The sequence below is a fragment of the Lutra lutra genome, chromosome 4 (genome assembly GCF_902655055.1).
Source record: "Lutra lutra chromosome 4, mLutLut1.2, whole genome shotgun sequence".
Classification (NCBI taxonomy): Eukaryota; Metazoa; Chordata; class Mammalia; order Carnivora; family Mustelidae; genus Lutra; species Lutra lutra.
Window position 1 is genome coordinate 162262812 of NC_062281.1, and position 23461 is coordinate 162286272.

At 38.5% G+C, this 23461-nt stretch overlaps 1 protein-coding gene across 2 annotated transcripts in view; it reads left to right on the forward strand.

The window, feature by feature from the left end:
* The window catches only part of ZSWIM5 (zinc finger SWIM-type containing 5), a 224171-nt gene that overhangs the window by 52195 nt on the left and 148515 nt on the right, over window positions 1–23461 (forward strand). The gene's annotated exons all lie outside the window — the stretch shown is intronic.

Sequence of the window (23461 nt, forward strand, 5' to 3'; positions counted from 1 at the left end):
CTTTTGCATGTGGCTGTCCAATTTACCCAACACAATTTGTTGAAGGGACTTTCTTTTTTCCATTGGCTATTCTTTCCTGTTTTGTCAAAGATTAGTTGACCAAACTGCTGAGGGTCCATTTCTGGGTTCTTTATTCTGTTCCATTGATCTATGTGTCTGTTTTTGTGATAGTACCATACTGTCTTGGTGATTATAGCTTTGTAAGAGAACCTTGAAGTCTAGGATTGTAATGCCACCAGGTTTGGTTTTCTTTTTCAACATTCCTTTGGGTATCCGGGGTCTTTTCTTGTTCCATACAAATTTTAGGATTATTTGTTCCAGCTCTGTGAAAAAAGTTGATGGTATTTTCATAGGGATTGCTTTGAATATGTAGATTGCTCTAGGTAACATAGATATTTTAACAATATTTGTTCTACCAATCCACGAGCATGGAACATTTTTCCGTTTCTCTATGTCTTCCTCAGTTTTTTTTCTGAGTGTTCTGTAGTTTTCTAAATACAGATCCTTTGCCTCTTTCATTAGGTTTATTCCTGCATATCTTATGGTTTTGGGTACAGTTGTAAATGAGGTCAACTCCTTAATTTCTCTTTTTCTGTCTCATTGTTAGTGTATAGAAATGTAGCTGATTTCTGTGCATCAATTTTATATCCTGCCACTTTGCTAAATTCCTGTTTGAGTTCCAGCAATTTTGGGAGTCTTTTGGGTTTTCCACATAGAGTATCCTGTCATCTGCAAAAAGTGAGAGTTTGACTCTTTGTTGATTCACATGCCTTTTACTTCTTTTTGTTGTCTGATTTCTGAGGCTCGGACTTCAGGTACTGTGTGGAACAGCACTGGTGATAGTAGACATCCCTGCCGTGTTCCTGACCTTAGGGGAAAAGTTTTCAGTTTTTCCCCACTGAGAATGATATTTGTTGTGGATTTTTCATATAATTTGAGCCCATTTCCACTTATTGATGTGACTGACATATTTGATCTCAAAGCTATTGTATTATTATTTATGTTTTAATTTGCTGTATTATATACTGGGAGCTTTTCTTTTTTCTATGCCTTTGTTCTGTTAAGTTCTGGCATGCGAAAATGTCTGTTTTTTTAAATATTCTAGTGGTTATCTTTATATTTATACTTTTTTTTTTTTAAAGATTTTTGTTTATTTAACAGAGAGAGAGATCACAAGTAGGCAGAGAGAGAGGCAGGGGAAGCAGGCTCCCCGCTGAGCAGAGAGCCTGATGCGGGGCTCGATCCCAGGACCCTGAGACCATGACCTGAGCCGAAGGCCGAGGCTTTAACCCACTGAGCCACCCAGGCGCCCCTGTATATTTATACTTTTTATCATGCCTACAATGTTTTTTTAACTTAGTCTTCTACTTTTTGGTTTGTCAGTTTTTAAATTTTTTTAAAGACTTTATTATTATTATTATTATTTTTTAAAGATTTTATTTATTTATTTGACAGAGATCACAAGTAGGCAGAGAGGTAGGCAGAGAAAGAGAGGGGGAAGCAGGCTCCCTGCTGAGCAGAGAGCCCAATGCGGGGCTCGATCCCAGGACTCTGGGATCATGACCTGAGCCGAAGGCAGAGGCTTAGCCCTCTGAGCCACCCAGGTGCCCCAAGACTTTATTATTTTTAGTTTATTTTTTAGTTTTTATATTTATTATGTTAGTCACCATATAGTACATCATTAATTTTTGATATAATGTCCCATGATTCATTGTTTGCATATAACACCCAGTGTTCCATGCAATATGTGCCCTCCTTAATACTGACCACCAGGCCTGCCCAAACCCCCAACCCCCTCCCCTGGGAAACCTTCAGTTTGTTTCCCAGAGTTCATAGTCTCTCATGGTTTGTCTTCCCCTCTGATTCCCCCACTCTTCATTTTTCCCTTCCTTCTCCTAATGTACTCCATACTATTCCTATGTTCCACAGAGGAGTAAAACCATATGATAACTATCTTTCTCTGCTTGAGTTAGTTCACTTAGCATAATGTTCTGCAGTTTGATCCATGTTGATGCAAATGTTGGGTATTCATCCTTTCTGATGGCTGAGTAATATTCCATTGTATATATGGACCACATCTTCTTTATCCATTTGTATGTTGAAGGGCATCTCGGCTCGTCCACAGTTTGGCTGTTGTGGACATTACTGCTATGAGCATTGGGGTGCATGTGGCCCTTCTTTTCATTACATCTCTATCTTTGGGGTAAACACCCAGTAATGCAATTGCTGGGTCATAAGGTAGTTCTATTTTAACTTTTTGAGGAACCTCCACACTGTTTTCCAAAGTGGCTGTACCAACTTGCATTCCCACCAACAGTGTAGGAGGATTCCCTTTACTCTACAACTTCTCCAACATGTGTTGTCTCTTGCCTTGTCAATTTTTGTCATTCTGACTGGTGTAAGGTAGTATCTCAATGTGGTTTTGATTTGAATTTCCCTGAGGTTGAACATTTTTTTCATGTGTCTGTTAGCCATTTGTTTGTCTTCTTAAAGACTTTATTTTGAAATAATCTCTACAACCAATGTGGGGGCTTGAACCCACAACCTTGAGATCTAGAGTCACATGCTCCATCGACTGAGCCAACCAGGCACCCCTGTGGTTTGTCGGTTTTAAATGCCCTTTGAATTTCAGTGTTACCTTTACCATAGTTAATGATCTTTTTTTTAAAAAAATATTTATTTATTTATTTGACAGACCGAGATCACAAGTAGGCAGAGAGACAGGCAGAGAGAGAGGGAAGCAGGCTCCCTGCAGAGCAGAGAGCCCCATGTGGGGCTTGATCCTAGGACCCTGAGATCATGACCTGAGCCGAAGGCAGAGACCCAACCCACTGAGCCATCCAGGTGCCCCATAGTTAATGATCTTATTTTACTTTCCACTTTCTCTCTTTTTCCTCCTAGAGCATAAAGTGTATTACATTTTTATACCATTTTGTCCTAACTTTTAAAAATATAAAAACTTGGGACGCCTGGGTGGCTCAGTTGGTTGGGCGGCTGCCTTCCGCTCAGGTCATGATCCCAGCGTCCTGGGATCAAGTCCCACATCGGGATCCTTGCTCGGCAGGGAGCCTGCTTCTCCCTCTGCCTCTGCCTACCGCTCTGTCGGACTGTGCTCGCTCTCTTTCTCTCTCTAACAAATAAATTAAAAAAAAAATAAAAACTTTTACTTATTTTTATTAAGATGAAATTCATACAGCACAATAATTTTATTACTTATTTACTTATTTTTAAAGATTTTATTTATTTATTTGACAGAGAGAGAGAGATCACAAATAGGCAGAGGCAGGCAGAGGAGGGTGGGGGGAAGCAGGCTCCCTGCCAAGTGGAGAGCCCAATGCGGAGCTCCATCCCAGGACTGTGAGATCATGACCTGAGTTGAAGGCAGAGGCTTAACCCACTGAGCCACTCAGGCACCGCAACACAATTCTTTGAAAGTATACAACTTAACGGGCATTTGATACATTCACAGACTTGTGCACCACTGCCTTTCTCATATTTTAATACTTCTTTATCACCAAAGGAGAATACCCTGTATTTATTAACTTATCATTCCTATTCTCCGGAACCCTCTAATCTGCTTTGTGTCTTTGGATTTGCTTATTCTGGGTATTTCATGTAAATGAATCATCTCATATATGAACTTTTGTGTCTGGCATCTTTCTCTTAATATTTTCAAGTTTACCCAAGTTGTAGCATCATATCTTTTATTTTATGATTGAATAATATTCTGTTGTATGGACATACCACAATTTTTTATCCATTCATCAGCTGATGGATATTAGGTTATTTCTACCCTTTGGCTGTTATGAATAGCACTTCTATAAACATTTATGTACAAGTTTCTGGGTGGTCATATATTTTTATTTTTCTTGGACATATACCTAGGAGTATAGTTACTGGGTCATATGGTAATTTTGTGTTCAACTTTTAATATATTTTTTTTAAGATTTTATTTATTTATTTGACAGAGAGAAATCACAAGTAGGCAGAGAGGCAGGCAGAGAGAGAGAGGAGGAAGCAGGCTTCCCGCTGAGCAGAAAGTCCAATGTGGGGCTCGAACCCAGGACCTGGGATCATGACCTGAGCTGAAGGCAGCGGCTTAACCCACTGAGCCACCCAGGCGCCCCTGTGTTCAACTTTTAAAGGAGCTGCCAAATTGTTTTCTACACTGGCTGCACGATTTTATATTCTAACCAGCAATGTAAAAATGTTTCTCTTTCTTTACATTGTTGTCAACACTCCTTATTTTCTATTGTTTTGATTATGGCCGTTATAGGGGGTGTGAACACTGTGGTTTTGATTTATATCTTCTTAATTATCAATGATGTTAAATGTCTTTTAATGAGGGGCACCTGGGTGGCACAGTCAGTTAAGGGTCCAACTCTCGGTTTCACTTTGGGTCGTGGGATCGAGCCCTGCATTGGGGTCTGCACTCAGTGTGGAGTCTGCTTTGGACTCTTTCCCCCATCCCTCTGCTCCCCCCCCCCACTAGCTCGTGTATGTGCTCTTTCTCTCTCTCTCTGTGGAATGAAGAAATAAATCTTTTTAAAGATTCCAAACAGTTTTTTAAGATTTTATTTACTTATGTGACGGAGAGATAGAGCCCGAGAGCACAAGTGGGGGGAATGGCAGAAGGAAAGGGAGAAGCAGGCTCCCTGCTGATCAGGGAGCCCCAGGCAAGGCTTGATCCCAGGGCCCTGGGATCATGACCTGAGCAGAAAGCAGATGCTTAATGGACTGAGCCACCCAGGTGCCCCAACACAAACATTTTTTAATGAGTTTCTTTATAGCAGCTTCTTTTTTTTTATGGTAGTCTAAAAGTATCATTAATTTGTGTTTTTACATGATTTATTTATTATTTTTTACAGATTTTATTCATTTATTTGACAGAGACACACAGTGAGAGAGGGAACATAAGCAGGGGGAGGGGGAGAGGAAGAAGCAGGCCTCCTCCCAGATGCGGGGCTTGATCCCAGGACCCTGGGATCATGACCTGAGCCTAAGGCAGATGCTTAACAACTGAGCCACCCAGGTGCCCCTTTCACATGATTTTAAGGGGGGAAATGGACAAAATATTGTTTTATAAAAAATGTAATAAACTTGAAATGGATTTATTACAACAATACATGTGATTTTGGGGGGCACTTGGGTGGCTCAGTTGGTTAGGCGGCTGCCTTTGGCTCAGGTCATAATCCTGGAGTCCTGGGATCGAGCCCCACATCAGGCTCCCAGGTTAGCAGTCAGCCTGCTTCTCTCCCCTCTCTGCCTGCCACTCCCCCTGCTTGTGTGCTTTCTCTGTCAAATAAATAAAACCTTTAAAAAAAAATACATGCAATTTTTCAAGATAATTTGTGTTCTGTACTCCCATGTGGGTGTCCTGGGTCATGCACCTGTCACAGATAAATGAAAGGAAGATTTAACTCATGTAATATTGTTAATGTATGTTCTTTCATCTTACTCCTTTGATTTAACTTGGTTACCTTAGTGAATTTTGTTGGAAAGGTCTTAAAAGGTTATATGTTCAGTCTTTTACTTACATAGATAATGCTATGTAATGTGTACCAATATGTAACATTACTTTCACCTATAAATCATAAATTTAACAGTGTGGTATAGTGTTTATATATACCATATGTTGGCATAGTTACCCCATAAAGATCTGTGCTAAATTGTATATTCAGTTGATGGCATTTATCATTAAGTCTGATAAGGTAGTATTATTATCTTTCAGTTAGTACTTATAGATTACTCTGTTTTTAATGCTTAGGTATTTTGAAGAGTTGGTTTGCTTTTGTCACTCTCCTAAGCAGCTGTGATCTTGTGGTATGCTGATACAAAGTGACAGGAGAAAAAGTTAATATAAATATTATAGAACAAGTATTGTAAGTATTAAAAGTGTCTATTTGGTGTATCATAAAAGGTTTCAGTGTCTACCTTTGAGAAAGGAGGGGCCACTGAACATTAGCTGTCCAAGGGAGGCTATCACTGTATATAGCTTTGTCTGCTCCTTTTAGAGAAACTTCATATGCTCTAGAATATGCAGTTACCAAAGCTTTGGATCTCACAAAAGCCTGAATACATCTTTGATTGGTTATATATTAAAGGAAATAGCCCACAGCATGGTGCCAGACAAGTGTAGAGCCCAACCAATTTGATCCTTAAGCAGGGAGAAGAATTCTATTCATCATTAAGAGGTTGGATTGTAAAATGTTGTAATTATTTCGGCCAAATTGGTTTAAAGCTGTTTTTTTTTTTTTTCAATAAAACTTCTCTTCAAATTGCAAGGCAAGAAGACAGTTTTCATTTTGACGACCTTTCCTGCATTGTGTTTTTCTTCAAGTCTTCCCACCCTACCCTGTGGCCTACTCTGTTTACTGTTCAAAGCTGAATCATAATGTGCATCTGGAGGGATCCTGAATCATGTGACTGACTGAAGTGTCTCTTGTCATTTATTAACATTCTTTGAATATCTAATTTTGACATAGTATTTGGTTATATCATGAAGAAACTTGCTCCTGCTCTTGACTGTTTCAGAGGTGGGTGCGTATGTAAAATTATTTTTTCTCTTTTTTGTTTATATACAATTATTTTTTGTTTTTGTTTTTAAATTTTAAAATGGAACAAAGAGTGACATCACATTAGGCCTTGACAGAGATCTTTTTACTTGAAGGACTACTCCTATAATGAATGATTTTTTATTCAAGTGAATATTCATATATTTCTCTGACTCTAATTTGTATGAAATGACAGCCTGCAGACCATTTTGTTTGATTACAGTCCCTTCACCTTCATTATCTTTTATGTCTATTTAAACTCTGGACTTGCCATATCCATCTTGACCCTCCCCCACATCTCTCTGTTTGTATTTTCTTTCATTGCAATTTTCCTCTTTTCTCTTCTGTGGGCATTCACAGATTGTTTTTGGAGTTCATTAAAAAGGGAGTGTGTTGTCTGGGTAGAAAATTACATTTGCATGCCTGAGAGAGGCCTAAGGGTTTTTGTGGGGTTTGGCAAGGGTCCTGGTCCCCCCCTCCCTTTTGGGAGGGAGGAATGAGAAAAGGGTAATAATAAGAAGGGATTTTGGGAAAGGAGAAAAGTAAGAGTTGTTAAGGTGATTTTTTTCTGTCCCCATTTTTTTCTTTCCGTATTATATACATCTAACTGATTTTCCTTTCTCTTTTTCTGCATGTATAAACCACTTGACTAACAATGGAACAGATTAGAGGCCTTTCTTAGAACTATTTTGAATGCACGTAGAGTTCTGCAAAGCAGGGACTTTCCTATGATGGTAATTGTACATTTAGTAGTGAAGCTGGCAAGTTGATATATATATATATATATATATATATATACACATATTTTTTTCCTCGTAGTAATTGGAGTGGGCTTTATATAGGAAAATTATTTCTTCAATATGACATTTCATCTAAACTGGCTGGTATCTACTTAAAAAGTTTAGCCATTTTTTTTTTTATATTTTAAAGATTTTATTTATTTATTTATTTGACAGACAGAGATCACAAGTAGGCAGAGAGGCAGGCAGAGAGAGAGGAAGGGAAGCAGGCTCCCTGCTGAGCAGAGAGCCTGATGCAGGACTTGATCCCAGGACCCTGAGATCATAACCTGAGCCGAAGGCAGAGGCTTTAACCCACTGAGCCACCCAGGCGCCCATAGCCATGTTTTGAATTAGGATTTCTCACAGAATTTAGGGTTTTAGGTATATTTAACTCTTTCTGAAGTTGATAATGTTCATCTTTTTAAATTAAAAGTAATAAAACCTTTATTAATTAAAAAAAGACATCGTCTTATCCAAAACTTTTCATTTATGCCCAAGGACTCTATATTACAGCAGTAGAAACTCAGAACAAACAATTCAGCAAGGTTGATCGTTAATATCAGAAATTGGATGGCGTAGGACCAAAGATGATCATATTGTGGGTCAGGAGTGGGCAGGGAAATCAGGGAATTAATTTGGGCTATATCAGATATTCAAGGGAAAGTAAGTTGATTTATAATAGGGCTGGCCAGTAGAGCTAAATCCTTTTTTTTTTTTTTTTTTTAAGTCTGACTGACTGACTACATACTTTATCCATTTAGCAAATATTTTTAATTGAATTCTGACTGTTCCATATACTTCCCTAGCTACAAGGACTATGGAGATAAGTAAGACATAATAGCTGTCCTTAGGGAGCTTATAGTCAGTATGAATATGTATATTTGCAGTTGTGTGTATATAATGCCCATGAAGTCTGGAAATAGATATATTTTTTTAAAGATTTTATTTATTTATTTGACAGATCACAAGCAGGCAGAGAGGCAGACAGAGAGAGAGAGGGAAGCAGGCTTCCTGCTGAGCAGAGAGCCCGATGCGGGGCTCGATCCCAGGACTCTGAGATCATGACCCGAGCCGAAGGCAGCGGCTTAACCCACTGAGCCACCCAGGCGCCCCTGGAAATAGATATTTTTATGTATATTTAAAATCAAAGAAGTCATTGGGGCACCTGTTGGCTCATTGGGTTAAAGCTTCTGCCTTCGGCTCAGGTCATGATCTCAAGGGCCTGGGATCGATCCCCACATCAAGCTCTCTGCTCAGCAGGAAGCCTGCTTCCCTCTCTCTCTCTCTCTGCCTGCCTCTCTGCCTACTTGTCATTTCTCTCTCTGTGTCAAATAAATGAATAAAATCTTAAAAAAAAAATCGAAGAAGTCCTTGATGACAGGTATATTTGCCTGTGTTTCCAGACTTTTTGTTATCATATGGTGTGTGTGTGTGTGTGTGTGTACAAAATTAATAGTGTAAGTGCTTATTAGAAAAGCTGTATGCCAATGGACTACCATGCAACCATCAAGAGAAATGAAATACTGCCATTTTCAGTGACGTGATGAAATTAGAGGGTATTATGCTGAGCAAAATAAGTCCATCAGAGAAAGACAATTATCATGATCTCTCTGATAGGAGGAATTTGAGAGGCAGGGCGGGGGGGTTGTTGGGGATAGGGAAGGAAAAAATGAAACAAGGTGGGATTGGGAGGGAGACAAACCATAAGAGACTCCTAATCTCATGAAACAGACTGAAGGTTGCTGGGGGTTGAGGGGTAGAGATAGGGTGGCTAGGTTATGGACACTGGGGAAGGATTGTGCTATGGTGAGTGCTGTGAAATGTGTAAGCCTGATGATTCACAGACCTGTACCCCTGGGGCAAATAATACATTCTATGTTAATTAAAATAAGAAAAGTTGTATGCAGAATAATTTGGACTGCATCATCAACTTCATTCTTTGTTGGATGTTCACATTATCAGATAAACATACTTTTATTTCTTGCCTCTTAAAAAAATCTTTTTTAAACTCTGTTAACTTCTGTCAGCTATTGTTCTATTTCTTTATTATCTGTAGCAAAGCTTTAAGAGCTTTCTCTACTTGTTAATTCCCAATTTCTCTCCTCCTATTTTCTCTTAAACCCATTTCAGCCAGTGTTGACTATACTATTCCCGATCTGGATCTGTCCTCATCGAAGTCACCAATGACCTCCATGTTGCTAATTGTCATTTCTTAGTCCTTGTCTAATTGCACTGTCAGTGGTACTGATAACTGCTATCAGTAGTAATATTTGATCCCCCCTCATCCTTGATTTATTTTCTTCACAAGGTTTCCAGGATATGATGTTCTCTTACTTTTTTTCTTACCTCACTGGCACCTAATTCTTAGTCTCCTTTACTTACTTTACTTTACTCTTCTCTTTTTCCCCTTAACTTAAAAATTTTTTTAGAAAATATCACAGTAAAAAAGTTGGCTGCTTTTCTTTTGATGTACAGTTCTATGAATTTTAACATGTAAATAGATTTGTGTAACTGGTACCGTCATCAAGATACAGAACAATTCCATCACCTCCAAAGCATCCTTCATGTTATCCCTTGTATAATCACAACTTAGAAGTCACCTGGAACTACTGTTCTCCATCATTATAGTTTTGTCTTTTTGAGAATATCTTGCAATGTGTAACCTTTCTAGACTGGCTTCTTTTACTCAACATAATGCCTTTGGTATTTTCTCTGAAATGTTACCTGTATCTATTGTTTGTTTCTTCTTATTGCTGACTAGTATCATTTGTGTGGATGTACCACAATTTGTTTATCCATTTGCCTGTTAAAGGACATTTAGGTTGTTTCCAGTTTGCGTTGTTTTTGGCAATTATGAGCAGAACTGTTATATACGTTGATAACCATGTTTTCATTTCCCTAGGGAGAAATCCCAGGAGGAGGATTGCTCAGTAATACATTAAGAATATGTTTAGCTTTGTAAGAAACTGCGAAATACTTTTCCAGAGTGCCTGTACCATTTGGCATTCCCACCATCAACACATGAAAGTCCCACTTGTTTTGTATCCTCACCAGCACTTACTATTGTTAATATTTTTAAATTTTAACCATTCTCATTAGTATGTGGTAATATCTCATCATAGTTTTTTTTTTTTTAAAGATTTTATTTATTTATTTGACAGAGAGAGATCACAAGCAGGCAGAGAGGCAGGCAGAGAGACAGGAGGAAGCAGGCTCCCCGCTGAGCAGAGAGCCCGATGTGGGACTCGATCCCAGGACTCCGAGATCATGACCTGAGCTGAAGGCAGCGGCTTAACCCACTGAGCCACCCAGGCGCCCCTCTCATCATAGTTTTAATTTGTATTTCCCTAGGGGCTAGTAAAGTCAGCAACTTTACATGTGGTTACTTGCTATTTGCATATTTTCTTAGAGAGGTATCCAAATCTTTTGCCTATTTTTGAATTGAGTTGTTTTCTCATTGTGGTTTTGAGAGTTCATTATGTATTCTGGATGTAGGTCCTTTGTTGGATATGTGTTTTGCAAATATTTCCTCCCTCTCTGTGTCTTGTTTTTGCATCTTTTTAGTGACATCTTTGGTGGAACAAAGATTTTTTTTAACATTAATGAAATCCAACTTATCAGTTTCTTTTTATGTATTGTGCTTTTGGTGACATATCTAAAAACTCTCTGTGTAACCCCAGGTCACAAAGATTTTTAATGTTTTATTCTAAACATTTTATACTTTCACATTTTACATTTAGTCTATAATCCATTTTGAATTATTTTTTGTACAAAAAGTGAAGTTTAGGTCAATATTCTTTTTTTTTTCCTTTCATATAGCTGTTCAGTATCTAACCCTGTATGTTGAAAATACTATTCTTTTTTTTTTTTAAGATTTTATTTATTTATTTGACAGAGATCACAAGTAGGCTGAGAGGCAGGCAGACAGAGAGAGGGAAGCAGGCTCCTTGCTGAGCAGAGAGCCCAATGTGGGGCTCGATCCCAGGACCCTGGGATCATGACCTAAGCTGCAGGCAGAGGCTTTAACCCACTGAGCCACCCAGGTGCCCCGAAAATACTATTCTTATTTCACTGAATTCCTTTCGCATATTTGTCAAAAATCAATTGACTGTATTTGCATGGATCTATTTCCAGATTCTCTGTTCTGTTTCATTGATTTATGTGTTTATCCCATTACCTTGCTGTCTTGATTACTATATTTATAGTAAGTCTTTTTTTTTTAAGGTTTTATCTATTTATTAGAGAGAGGGGGAGAGAGAGCGCACGTGAGCATGAGCAGAGGGGAAGGGCAGAGGGAGAGGGAGAAGCAGATTCCCCACTGAGCAAGGAGTCTGATGTGGAACTCAGTCCCAAGACCCTGGGATCAGGACCTGAGCTGAAGCAGACACTTAACTGACTGAGCCACCCGGGCACTCTATTTATAGTAAGTCTTCAAATCAGTTAGTTTGATTTTTCTAATTTTATTATTTTTCAGAATTATTTTAGCTTTTCCGGTTCCTTTTAGAATTGGATTGTCTAAATTAAAAAAAATTCTGCTGAATTTGACTGGTATTATATTAAACCTACATATCAATTTTGAGAAAATTGAAATCTTTTCTATGTTGAGTCAGTCTTCTGTCTATCAACAGCATAGGTATCTCTATTTAGGTCTTTTTAAATTTATTTCATCACTCTTTTGTAGTTTCCAGCATATAGATCCTGTATATGTTTTGCTAGACTCATATTTACATATTTTTACTTTCTTTGAAGTTTTTATAATTGGTTATTTTTAAAAATTTCAGTTTCCATTTATATATTGCTAGTATAAGGAAATATTTAATTGTGTATGTTCACCTGTAACCAACTCCTTGCTGAATGCAGTTATTAGTTCTAGGAGATTTTTGTAAATTCCTTGGGACTTTCTGTATAGACAATCATGTAATCTTTGAAAAGTGATAGTTGTATTTCCTCCTTTTCAATATGTACGCCTTATATTACTTTTTCTTGCCATGTGGCACCAGCTAAGATTTCCAGTATGATACTGAATAGGAGTAGTGAAAGTATATATTCTTGCTTTATTCTGGGTGTTAGTTAGAAGGAAGGCATTGAATCCTTGATCAGTTAGGATGATGTTGGCTGTAGAGTTTCTGTAGATAATACCCTTTATCAGGTTGAAGAAATTTCCTTCTATTCCTAGTTTGCTAAGAGTATTTTTTGTAACTTTTCTTTCCCATTTTTAAAAAAGATGTTATTTATTTATTTGTCAGAGAGAGAGCACAAGCAGGGGCAGTGGCAGGCAGAGAGAGAAGCAGGCTACTCACTGACCAAGGAGCCTGAGTGGGATTCAATTCCAGGACCCGGGGATCATGACCTGAGCTGAAGGCAGACTTCTTCTTCTTCTTTTCTTTTCTTTTTTAAAAATTTTTTTATCTATTTGACAGAGAGAGAGAGAGAGAGACAGCAAGAGAGGGAATACAAGCAGAGGGAGTGGGAAAGGGAGAAGCAGGGTTCCTGCCAGACATGGAGCCCGATGTCATGCGGGGCTCCACCCCAGGACCCTGGGATCATGACCCTAGCTGAAGGCAGCGGCTTAACCCACTGAGCCACCCAGGCGCCCCTAGGATCGTATTTTAAAATATAGATCATTAATATGGTAGATTACATAGATTGATTTTCAAATATTGAGCCAGCTTCACATTTGTAGGACAAAGCCAACTTTGTTTTCGTGTGTTATTCTGGATACAGTATGCAGACACTTTGATGAGAATTCTTGTGTTTGTTATCATGAGGAATGTTGGTCTCTTGTTTTCTTCTCTTCTTCTTTCCCTTCCCTTTCCTTATTTTGTTTATCTGATTTTGTCTGGTTTTAGTACCAGGGGACTGCTGGCCTCATAACAAGAACTTGGAACTGTTTCTTCTACTTCTGTTTTCTGGAAGAAATTATATAAAACTGGCATTATTTTTTTCTTTAAATGTTTGGAAGATTTTGCCTGTGAAACCATCTGTTCTTGGGAGATTCATTTTCAGAAGAATTTCATTTATTTATTTTTGGGGGGGGGTGGGGAATAGGGGGCAGAGGGGGAGAGAGGGAGAATCTTAGGCAGTCTCCATGTTCAGCACAGGGCCTGTGCTGGGGCTTGTTTTCAGAATTGTGAGATCATCACCTGAGCTGAAATCTAGTCAGCTGCTTAACTGACTAATCCACCCAGGTGCCCCCAGAAGAATTTTTAACTGCACACTTAATTTCTTTAATAAATATGGAACTATTTAGATTACCTGTTTTAATGTCTGGTGAGTTTGGGTAGTTTGAGTTTTTTTGAGAGATTCATTTAATCCAGTTTGTTGGATTGGTGTGTTTAGATTTATCTCTATTCTTCATAATCCTTTTAATGTCTACATGGTCTGTAGTGGTATTACCCCTTTCATTCCTAAAATTGGTAATTTGTGTCTTCTCTTTTTCTCTGCCAGTCTTGGTAGAGATTTATCTTTTTTATTAATTTTCTAGAGAGCCAGCTTTTGGCTTGAATGATTTTTCTCTATTGTTCTGTTTTCAAATTCTTCAAAAGTTTGGAGATTTTCCCATTATCTTTTTTTTTTTTTTTTCAGGTATACAACATAGTTATTTGACAATTACAGTTGATCTTTCAACAACCTGAGGATTAGGGGTATCACCAACCTCTGCACAGTCAAAAATCCACTTATAACTTTTGACTTTTCTAAAACTTAACTACTAATAGCCTACTGTTGACTGCAGGCCTTACTGATAATATAAATAGCTGATTAACATATATTTTGTATATGTATTATATCCTATATTAGGACTGAGCCACCCAGGTGCCCCATTGTTACATTTTTTAAAAAACCAGTTACCGGGGTCCCCTGATTGATACAGTGGGTTAAGCCTCTGCCTTTGGCTCAGGTCATGGTCTCAGGGTCCTGGGATCAAGCTCCGCATCAGGCTTTCTGCTCAGCAGGGAGCCTGCTTCCCCACTCTCTCTGCCTGCTGCTCTGCCTACTTGTGATCTCTCTGTCAAATAAATAAATAAAATCTTAAAAAAAAAAACCCCAAAACAGTTACCTGTGATGATAGGTGATACAGTTTCCTCAATTTGGAGGGGGTGGAGGGAGATGTTTTATACTGTATGTTAATCTTGAAAGTAAAGTTTTAAAACAGTAAGAAAACCAACACATTATTAATTTTTTATTAAATATCACTCACCTTGGGCGCCTGGGTGGCTCAGTGGGTTAAGCCGCTGCCTTCGGCTCAGGTCATGATCTCAGGGTCCTGGGATCGAGGCCCACATCGGGCTCTCTGCTCAGCAGGGAGCCTGCTTCCCTCTCTCTCTCTCTCTCTCTCTCTGCCTGCCTCTCCGTCTACTTGTGATCTCTATCTGTCGAATAAATAAATAAAATCTTTAAAAAAAAATAAATATCACTCACCTTAGGCTTGTGTAAGTATAGGCTATTTTCATACAAGTCTTGCACATGATGATTTTTCCATGTGATGACTACTTAGGCATTGCTGCTAACACAAAACCATCTCATACAGTTCCTTCTCTTTTTTTTTTAGATTTTATTTATTCATTTGACAGAGAGAGACACAGCGAGAGAAGGAACACAAGCAGGGGAAGTGGGAGAGGGAGAAACAGGCTTCCCGAGGCGCAGGGAGCCTGACGCGCGGGGCTCCATCCCAGGACCCTGGGATCCTGAGTGAAGGCAGACGCCTAATGACTGAGGCACACAGGTGCCCCTCATAGAGTTCTTTCTGTACAGTTTTAGATGTTCACACAAAGAAACACACAAACACAACAAATAAGTTTATCAATTGTACAGCATGATGATTATTTACTATTCATTAACTGGAATAGTGGATCATCATAAAGGCCTTTATTTTCATCTTCATGTTGAGTAGGCTGAGGAGAAAGAGGAGGAAGCATTGGTCTTGCTGTCTCAGGGGTGGCAGGGGCAGAAGAGGAGGAGGTCGGGGGGGCAGGAGAGGTATGACACTTGGTATAACTTTATAGAACTACATCGTAATTTCTGTCTGACTTTTTTGCTTTTTCATTTTTCTAAAAATGTTTCTATATAGTACCACTCCTTTTTCTACCATTTGCTTTATTTCAGTGCTTATATCCTACAAGGGTCCATGACATAAATGAAATCAAAGCTGGCCCTTCAGCCAAATTGTCTAACTTCAGTTTGTTTTCTGGAACTGCTTCTTCCACATCTTCTTCCTCATTGTCTGGCACTGGTTTAGTGGCACTCATCTCCATTAATTCCTTTAAATAATTAATTTAATTAATTAAAATAATTTAATTAATTCCTCTTGTGTGTTGTCACATAGCTCTTGAATTTCTACAAGAAACATATTTTGAAACTCTTCACACGCCCCGCCCCCAACCTTTTCTTTTTTGCTATATCTATGATTTTGTTGATTGGCCCTATTGTAAATTCTGTGAAGTCATGCACAAGATCTAGACATAGTTATTTCCAGTAAGAATTTATTGTTTTGGGCTTGATGCCTTTCATGGCTTTTTCTGTGACAACAACGGCGTTTTCAGTGGTGTAATCCTTCCACACTTTCATGATGTTCTTCCTATTGGGGTTCTCTTCCTTCGTGTTGACAATCTTTTCCATAGGATACTATGCATAACGAGTCTTTTTTTTTTTTTTTAAAGATTTTATTTATTTATTTGACAGAGAGAGATCACAAGTAGACAGAAAGGCAGGCAGAGAGAGAGAGAGGGAGAGAGGGAAGCAGGCTCCCTGTTGAGCAGAGAGCCCGATGTGGGACTCGATCCCAGGACCCTGAGATCATGACCTGAGCCGAAGGCAGTGGCTTAACCCACTGAGCCACCCAGGCGCCCTGCATAACGAGTCTTAAAGGTCCTTATGACCCCTGATCCAGAGGCTGTATTAGAGACGTTGTATTTGGGGACAAGTAGACTACTTTGATGCCTTTGGTGTTGAACTCATGGGGTTTTGGTTGACCATGGGCATTGTCCAATGTCAGAAGAACTTTAAAAGGCAGTCCCTTACTAGTAAGGGACTTCTTGACTTAAGGGATAAAATATTGATGCAACCAGTACAGAAAAGGGTTCTTCCTGTCTAGCCTTCTTGTTGAATAACCAAAAGACTGGCAGCTGGTGTTTATCTTTTCTAACTTCAAGGCCCAGGGGTTAGCGATTTTATAGGTAAGGGCAGTTCTGATCATAAACCCAACTGCATTTGTGCAAAATTGTAGAGTTAGCCTATCTCTTCCTGCCTTAAATCGTGGTGCTTGCTTCTCTTTCTAACTTATAAATGTCCTTTGTGGCATTTTTTTTTTTTTCCCCAGAAAAGGCATGTTGTCTGCATTAAAAACCTTTTCAGGCAGATATCTTTTCTCCTTTGTGATTATTTTAGTGGTGTCTGGGAACGCGTTACTGCTTCTGTTATCTTGACATTTTTTAGGTAAAACCTCTTTCTAAAATCAAACCATCCTTTGCTGACAATAAATTCTCCAGGTTTAGATCCTTCACTTTCCTTTTGCTTTAAGTTGCCCTAATACAACTTCACTTTTCTAGAATCATGTTAGAGACAGTAGGTATGCCTTTCTTATAGCAGTCCTGCACTCACATAACTGTTTCTTAAAATGTCATGACTTTTTTCTATTTCTTGGTAGCACTTCCAGCATCACTAGTGTTAACTCAGGTTTTATGATATTGCACTAAACACAATGAAAAATATGTTGAGAACCACAAAAAATCACGTTTTACTGCAATACATGCAATTTACTAGAGAAACAAACTGTCACATGTTGTTTTAAGTAGGTGCTTGCAACACCTGAGCTCACCACAAAAGCAACAGGAGGTGGCTATGAAATTATTACAGTAGCACATATGCACTACAGTTAATTTTATGCAGTTATGATGTAATACCATATCTTTACATTTGCTTACATTTCTCTAGACTGCAAACGGCACCATGTGTAGTCTGTGTGTGCTTAAGGTTTGATAAGTTTTAACTTTTTTTCCTTTTAAAAGGTTTTTATTTATTTATTTGGGAGAGAGAGAGCGTACAAGTTTGGGGGGAGGGGCGGAGGGCGAAGGAGAAACAGACTTCCCACTGAGCAGGGAGCCCAACCCAGGGCTCCATCCCAGGGCCCCAAGATCTGAAAGCAGATCTGAGCTGAAAGCAGACACTTATTACTTGACTGAGCCACCAAGGTGCCCCAGCTTTGATGATTCTTATCACCACTGCTTATAACCACTTACTGCTGCTGTTCCCTTCAGTACTGCCACTATAGGATTGCCTGGGGGTCTGGGTATGAGAGAATGGAGGAAGGAAAGAAAACATGGGGGATTTTCACACTTCTTGAGTATTAGGAGTTCCCGTTCCTGCTCTGAGCCAGTAAAGGGGCTTCTCTTCGAGCTGTCTCTAGGTGTACCCCATTTTTCACGTCGAGATTTTTTTGATGTATTAAATTCAGGCTTTAGGATCCTCGAGGGAGGGAAAACCCAGATATGATGGAATTCGGGTCTTCTCCTGTCCACCTGCTAATAAGGACTTTTCAGAGTCCTCAAATACTACTCCTAGCATTCTGTCCAAGATTTTGTAGTTGCATTCAATAGGAGTGATAGAATGAACTGTGCTTACAGCTCCAGAATCCCTATCATTTTGTTTTAACCTATTTCTGTCTATATTTTTTGTGGAATTCTTTTTTTTTTTTTTAAGATTTTATTTATTTATTTGACAGAGAGAGATCACAAGTAGGCAGAGAGGCAGGCAGAGAGAGAGGGAGAAGCAGGCTCCCCGCCGAGCAGAGAGCCCGATGTGGGGCTCGACCCCAGGACCCTGAGATCATGACCCGGGCCAAAGGCAGAGGCTCAACCCACTGAGCCACCCAGGCGCCCTTTTTGTGGATTTCTTAAAGGCAGCATATGGTTGGGTCTTACTGTCTTACCCAACCTGATAATCTTTGCCTATTTAGTAGGATATTTAGACCACTTATTCAAGATTATTGATATAGTTGTGATCAAATCTACCAAGTACTATTTGTCCCATCTATTATTTGTTCTCTTTTTCTTATTTTTTTTGCCTTCTTTTTGGATTAAATATCTTTTATGTTTCCATTTTATCTCCTTTTTTGGTTTATGAGCTATAATTTCTTGTGTGCCTGTCTGAGGGTTTATAGTATACATGAGAGACCAGCAAACTTTTTCCATAAAGACCCATATAGTAAATTTTAGATTTGTTGCACTATACTATCTTTGTCATAACTATTTGACTCTGCCATTGTACAAAAGCAGCTAGACACAATATGTAAATGAATGACTCTGGCTTTGTTCCAATAAAACTTTACTTTATTTTAAAGATTTTATTTATTTATTTGACAGAGATCACAAGTAGACAGAGGGGCAGGCAGAGAGAGAGGGGGAAGCAGGCTCCCTGCTGAGCAGAAAGCACGATGCGGAGCTCGATCCCAGCACCCTGAGATGATGACCTGAGCTGAAGGAAGGGGCTTAACCCACTGAGCCACCCAGGCACCCCTTAACTTTATTTATTTATTTTTTAAGATTGTATTTATTTGTTTGTCAGAGAGAGAGAGCACAAGCAAGGGGAGCGGCAGGCAGAGCAGGCAAATGAGAAGCAGGCTCCTGTCTGAACAAGAAGCCCAATAGGGACTTGATCCCAGGACCCTGGGATCATGACCTGAGCTGAAGGCAGACACTTAACCAACTGAGCTACCCAGGTGTCCCTCCAATAAAACTTTATTTATGAAAATGGGGAGTAGGCCAGATTTGGCCTGCAAATTATAGTTTGCCAACATCTGGTCATATCTTTAATTTAACATAATCTACTTTCAAGTGATATTATGCTACTTCGCTTGTATAACCTTTCCACAATACACTTCCATTTCTGGGGCACCTGGGTGTTTTGGTCTATTAAGTTTATGCTTTTGGCTCAGGTCAGTCTCTGGGTGCTGGAATCAAATCCCATGTCCTTAGGCTTACTGCTTAGCAGGGAATCTGCTTCTTCCTCTCCCCCTACCCGCCCCCTCATGCTTGCTCTCTCTCTCTCTCAAATAAATAAATTAAATCTTTAAAAGAAATATACTTCCATTTCTTCCCTACCAGCCTTTGCACTATTGTTTACTTGCATTTTACATGTGATATAAATTTTATAGAATATGTATAAGTAATATTGCTATTGTTTTTACTTTGAATAGTCAATTATATTTTCTGGGATCATGGGATCCCTGGGATCATGACCTGAGCCAAAGGCAGATGCTTAACTGACTGAACCACCCAGGTGCTCGTATTTTCAGGAGATTAAAATAAAAAATGAAGGAAGAGATTATGCTGAGTGAAATAAGTCAAGTAGAGAAAGACAATTATCATATGGTTTTACTTACTTGTGGAGCATAAGAAATAACATGGAGGGTATTAGGAGAAGGAAATAATAGTGAGATTGGGGGAAATAGGAGGGGGAGATGAACCATGAGAGACTGTGGACTCTGAGAAACAAACTGAGGGTTTTGGAAGGGAAGGGGCTCGGGGATAGGTGATCCTGGTGGTGGGTATTAAGGAGGGCACATATTGCATGGAGCACTGGGTGTGGTGTATAAACAATAAATCTTGAAACACTGAAAAAATAAAAAAAAGTAAACTATCTTATCACCCTAAAAATAAATAAAATAAATAAGTAAATTTATCTACATTGTTACAGTTTCCAGTTCACTTCTGTTTTCGTGTGTGTGTAAATGCAGATTTCCATGTGCTATAATTTTCCTTCTCCCTGATGGAGTTCATTTAAAATTTCTGCTGCTGGTGAATTCTTTCAGCATTTTTAAGGGTGTGTGAAAGTATTTCACTTTTATTTATTTATTTTTAAAGATTTCATTTAGTCTTTAGAGAGACTAAATGAGTGGGGAGGAGAGGGAGAAAGAGAGAATCCCAAGCAGGCTCCGTGCTCAGTGTGGAGCCTGATGCAGAACTTAATCCCATAATCTGAGATCATGACTTGAGCCAAAATTAAGAATTGGATGCTCAACCAATTGAGCCACCAGGTGCTCCTCACTCTTATTTGTGAAAGATATTTTTTTTTGGGTGTAGAATCCAAGTTGACAGGCCCACCCAATTTCAGTACTCTAAAGATGTTTCTCCATTCTTTTTTTTTTTTCTCCATTCTTTTCTGGCATACATAGTTTCTGTCAAGAAAGCTGCTGTCATTTTTCTCTTTATTCTTCTGTATATAATATTTCTTTATTTCTCTGACTCTTGTTAATATTCTCTCATTAAAAGTAACAGCTTTTTTGAGATATAATTGAAATACCATAAAATTCACCTTTTTATTTTTATTTATTTTTATTTTTAAAAATATTTTATTTATTTATTTGACGGCCAGAGATCACAAGTAGGTAGAGAGGCAGACAGAGAGAGAAGGGGAGGCAGGCTCCCTGCAGAGCAGAGAGCCCGATGTGGGGCTTGATCCCAGGACCTTGGGATCATGACCTGAGCTGAAGGCAGAGGCTTTAACCCACTGAGCCACCCAGGCACCCCAAATTCACCTTTTTAAAATGTATACTGCCTGCCTCTCTGCCTACTTATGATCTCTGTCTGTCAAATAAATAAATAAAATCTTTAAAAAAATAAATAAAATGTATAATTTATTGGGTTTAAGTGTATTCACAAAGGTGTACAACCATCAAAAATGAAACCCAGTGCCTATTAGCAGTTATTCTCAGTATTCCCCCACTGGCAACCACTAATCTAATTTCTGTCTCTATGCATTTTCTTTGCTAGACATGTGATGTTTACGGAGTGATACAGTCTGTGTAGCCTTCTGTGATGGACTTTTTCATGGCACAGTGTTTTCAAGGTTCATTCATGTTATAGCAGTACTTTATTCCTTTTTTGTGTCAAATAATATTCCATTGTATGAATAGATCACATTTGTTTATTCACTCATCAGTTGATGGACATTTAGCTTGTAGCCATTTCTTGGCTTTTATGAATGATAATGCTGTAAACACTTGTATGTAAGTTTTCATGTGGACATGTGTTTTCATTTCTCTTGGGTGGATCCCTAGGAGTAGAATTGCTGGGTGAATATGGTAATTCTGTGCTTAACATTTTCAGAAGTTGCCTATTTTTAGAAGCAACTACAGCATTTTAGATTTCAGTCAGCATTGTATGAAGTTCCAGTTTCTCCCCATCCTTGTCGATACTCATTATTGTCTGTCTTTTAATATTAGCCATCCTAGAAAAAAATTAGTCATCCTACTGGGTGTGAAGTGACTGTGATTTTGATTTCTAATGACTAATGATGTTCAGCATCTTCCCATGTGCTTATTTCTCCAAAGATACACAAATATCTGATGTCTATTCAAATCTTATGCTCATTTTTAACATTGACTTGTCTTTTTTTTTTTTTTTAAGGTTTTGTTTATTTTAGAGAGAGAGAGAGAGAGAGAGAGCGAGCGCACACAAGCAGGGGGAGGGCCAAGGAAGAGGAGACATAGAATCTCAAGCAGTCTACGCCCAGCATGGAGCCCAAGCAGGGTCTGAGATCATGACCTGAGACAAAATCAAGAGTAGGACATTAACCGACTGAGTTGCCCAGCTCTTGCCTTTTTACTGTTGAGCTGTAAAAGTTCTTTACATATTTTTGGTACATTTTCCTATCAGATATATGATTTACAAAAAATTCTTGCATTCTGAGCCTTGTCTTTTCACTTTCTCAGTGGTATCCTTTGAAGCCAAACAGGTTTTGATTTTGATGAAGTCCATTTACTTATTTTTTTTTCTTTCATTGTTTTTGCTCTTGGTGTTATATCTAAAATATTATTGCTTAACCCAAGGTCACAGAGACTTTTTTGTTTTCCTTTAAGAGTGGTATAGTTTTAGCTCTTGCATTTAAGTCTATGGTCCATTTTGAGTTAATTTTTGTGTATGGCATGAGGATGTAGTTTATAACTTTGTTCTTTTGCGTGTGAATATCCCATATTCCCAGTATCATTTGTAGAAAAAGATGCTTTTTTTCCACATGGAATGGTCTTGGCATCCTTGTTGGAGATCAGTTTACCATAAATGTAAGAAGTTGATTTCTATGTTCTCAATTCTGTGCCATTTATATATATGCCTTTATATATTTATATATTTTGTCTTCATGTCAGTATCATACTGTCTTGATTACTATAGCTATATAGTAAATTTTGAAATTGAGAAGTGTGAGTTTCCTAATTTTGTTAGTTTTCAAGATTGTTTTGGCTATTGGGGTGCTTTGCATTTCTATATGAATTTTAGGATCAGCTTGTTAGTTTCTCCAAAAATGATAGCCAGGATTTTGACAAGTATTACAGTGAATATATAGATCAATTTAGGTAGTATTGCCATCTTAACAATACAGGATATAAGCAAAAATCCATTTATACTGCCTTTTGTATTTACCTATATAGTTACCTTTATCACTGCTCTTTTTCTTTGGTTCATTTGAATTAATATCTAGTGTTCGTTCATTTTAGTTTGAAGGACTCCCTTTGCTAGTCTTACAGAACAGATTTGCTAGCAGTGAGTTCTGTTTTTTGTTTTTTTTTTTAATTTATTTATTTGTTAGAGGGAGAGAGAGAGCACAAGCACAGGCAGGCGGAATGGTAGGCAGAGACAGAGGGAGAAGCAGGTTCCCTGCCGAGCAAGGAGCCTGATGTGGGACTCGATCCCAGGACGCTGGGATCATGACCTGAGCGGAAGGCAGCCGCCCAACCAACTGAGCCACCCAGGCGTCCCAAGTTCTGTTTTTTTTTTTTTTAATCCATGACTGTCTTAATTTCTCCTTCCTTTTTTTATTTTAAAAATTTTTGTTGTGGTAAAATGCACATAACATGAAATTTACCATGGAATTATTTTTAAGTATACAGTTCATTGGTATTAAATACATCCATAATGTTGTAACTGCCACTACCATACATGTCCATAAATCTTTTCAACTTGTAAAACTGAAACCCTATACCCATTAAACAAAGTCCCCCATTTCCACCCATCTTTCTAGCTCCTAGCAACCAGTTTTCTTTTCTTTTCTTTTTTTTTTTAAGATTTTATTTATTTATTTAATAGATAGAGAGAGAGCACAAGTAGGCAGAGTGGCAGGTAGAGGGAGAGGGAG